A 3000-nucleotide genomic window follows, 5' to 3' on the forward strand; every position below is an offset into this window, starting at 1 on the left:
ATGACTGTTTGAAATTAGCAGATGGATTGTTAGCATCATCACACACTAAATTAGTTTGTCAGCAAGGCTCTGGTCTGAACATTATAATACATAACAAGCCGTGTTCAGTGGATGGCATTTCAGAATGTAAACATTTCTAAATATTGATGATAATGATAAATATTGATGATAATTGATGACATCGACCTCTTTGCATAGTCACGCCTACTCAATGCTAAATTATGGAAATGTGGTTAATGCCCCATATGACTCAATCCCTCACTGCAAGGAGTGGGTGTTTAACCTGTGTGTCAGGATACGTTTTACGCTGTAGGAAGGCTGAGGTCCCCAGCAGGGGGAAGTTACGGGGCTGTAAAGCACCACGTACCACTGGGATTAAAGACTGATGGTTCAGTAGGAATAAGGGTCTACTGTCACTAGTCAGACATCTTTCAAATGTTTTTTTCTAAACAACTAGCCCCCAAAGCAAGGGGATATGATATGTGTGTGAGTGTGAGTGTGTGTGATGTGACTGATAAAGGATATCTGTATGCGTGTGACTCTGGTTGCCAGGTTGGAGTACTGCAATACACAGGGGGTGAGAACTGTGACTGGTAGGAGGTTCAGCTCCCCATACAGGCCTCTCTCCATGGCCTCAGGCAGGATAAGTAGAGGCAACCCACCTCCTAACACAGGATGGTCTCGCTGGCACCACGGGCCTGCTCCCAATGACATGGGAGGCCTGCAGGACCAACACATACAGCCACGCACACATAATTACAATATGATGCAGTGTGAATGATAGAGGTAAACTCTCTCCAACCTACACGATGACAAGAGGCATTGGAGTAATACTGACCGCATGATAGAAGGAGGAACATCCATGGTCACAGTCTGGTCCTTCAGGGCGAGTCTCTCTGCCTTCCCACTAAGAAAAACCAGAGTAAAACACACGAATAACATCATATTATTCCACAATGCACACACATGAAATATATTCAGTGGCAGTAATAATAGAATGAGAATATACCTAAAAATTCTCTGGTATGTTTCTCCTTCCAATTTCAATTTGAGGTGAATTTTCACCCCTGCGTTAGTCAGACTCAGTATGTGCAAGAAGCCTTCTGTGTGTGACCACACCTTACACCTGTCCAGTTTCACCGTATCTTACACCTGTCCAGTTTCACCGTATCTTACACCTGTCCAGTTTCCCCGTACCTTACACCTGTCCAGTTTCACCGTACCTTACACCTGTCCAGTTTCACCGTACCTTACACCTGTCCAGTTTCACCGTACCTTACACCTGTCCAGTTTCACCTCACTGATCTGGAGAATAAAGGACACAGAGTCACATACCCCACTCAGTGTAACACCTTCCCAAAAGGTGTTATTTGAGTTTGTCCACTGTGCTGTGTGTTGGCTGAAATTAAAATAGCGCAGTACACTATTTTGTGGAGATAATCTCTTGTCTATTGTCAACTGACTTACCAACCAATGTTAGTATGTATGTTTGGCTGAGCCTGGTGGGTACTGTAGTTTACCCACCTGGAGGGAGAGAAGGAAGTGGAAAGGGCTGTAGATTTCGGTGAAAGCACACAGTTCCTCTGGGTCAGGGGGAGGGGGAGGCAGAGGGGTCCAGTCTCTGCCAGAACTCTGAAAAAAAATCCATTAGAGGGGAAGATGAACACAGTTGGCAAACTGACAGAAAGCCAAGACACATTAAAGGGTATGAGGTCCAAGAGGCTTATAAACAGCTTCTACCACCAAGCCATAAGACTCCTGAACATCTAGTCAAATGGCTACCCAGATTATTTGCATTGCAAATAATGGGAACGTTTTAGCCGTTCCCTCCCCTGACGAGCCAGCAACATCAGTGACCATAAAACCTGGGTCAGGGGGTTTTATGGCTTGGTGGTAGAAGCTGTTTATAAGCCTCTTGGACCTCATACCCTTTAATGTGTCTTGGCTTTCTGTCAGTTTGCCAACTGTGTTCATCTTCCCCTAACAAACCATTTTTGGGGATTACTAAACTTAAAGACAAAGACACATTGTGGCAGCTGTAAAAAAGAAATATATATTCCCCTGTACTAGAAGTTGGTTGTGTGGTGCTAGCTAGCTAGCCGCATGAAAGTGAAAACTGTCTAGCTGGCTAACTAGACCAGAGACAGTGGCCAATGTTGGTTTGTCTTTAGATTTCAACAAATTCACCTGTTCACTGTCTAGCTAGCTAACTAGACCAGAGACAGTGGCCAATGTTGGTTTGTCTTTATATTTCAACAAATTCACCTGTTGTATATTTTTCATAATCTTCCCCGAGAGTTCCCTTCCCTAGCAGAGATGACAAGGGTGTGGTCTAATGTGTAAAAGAGGTGCAGAGTTTTGCGAATGACTGGCAGAGAGGCATGACTTCAAAACCTTCAATCCCTTCCGATTGAAATCTCGTGCTTTGGTTTGCCGCAGGTGCAAGGCAAATATGCAGATCTCGTGTTCCCCAATCCCCATATCTCATCCTGCAATATTTTCAAATGACAAATCCAGAGTTTATTAAAAAAATAATAGTGTAATTCAGTATATGACAAATTGTGTTCAGGGGTGGTTTCATCCATTTTAAAAATCAGCCCTATCATTTGTATGGATCATCAAGGGGTCAAGGGACGATAACATGCTTTAAATGGGTCTATGAAAAGGCCCCAGGCTTACTCCTTGATGACCATGGACACCTACATGATTCACTACCAGACATTTGGGTAAAACTTGATTTCCTACTGACCGGTGATTTGCTTTCATTATAGGTGCGTTATATCCTTAACTTTCTCTCCTTTTCTCCCTGCAGAATACCTCTGTTGGTGGCACCACTGCTCCTCACTGCCTCGCCCCCTAGGAGTGACCACGCACGATGAAAGAAGGCCTACACACTTATTCAGCGGATGCTGGTGAGGGGGGTGCTGATCTTATAAAAGCATTACATTTGTGTGTGTGTGATTGAGTGTGTGTGTGTGTATTTATTATGGATCCCCATTA

At 44.0% G+C, this 3000-nt stretch overlaps 1 pseudogene; it reads right to left on the reverse strand.

Moving 5' to 3' along the window:
• Window positions 1–258: 258 nt before the first annotated feature.
• On the reverse strand, window positions 259–2283 carry LOC139028095 (type 2 DNA topoisomerase 6 subunit B-like; annotated as a pseudogene).
• Window positions 2284–3000: the final 717 nt, after the last annotated feature.

Source organism: Salvelinus sp. IW2-2015, linkage group LG8, assembly GCF_002910315.2.
Source record: "Salvelinus sp. IW2-2015 linkage group LG8, ASM291031v2, whole genome shotgun sequence".
Classification (NCBI taxonomy): domain Eukaryota; kingdom Metazoa; phylum Chordata; class Actinopteri; order Salmoniformes; family Salmonidae; genus Salvelinus; species Salvelinus sp. IW2-2015.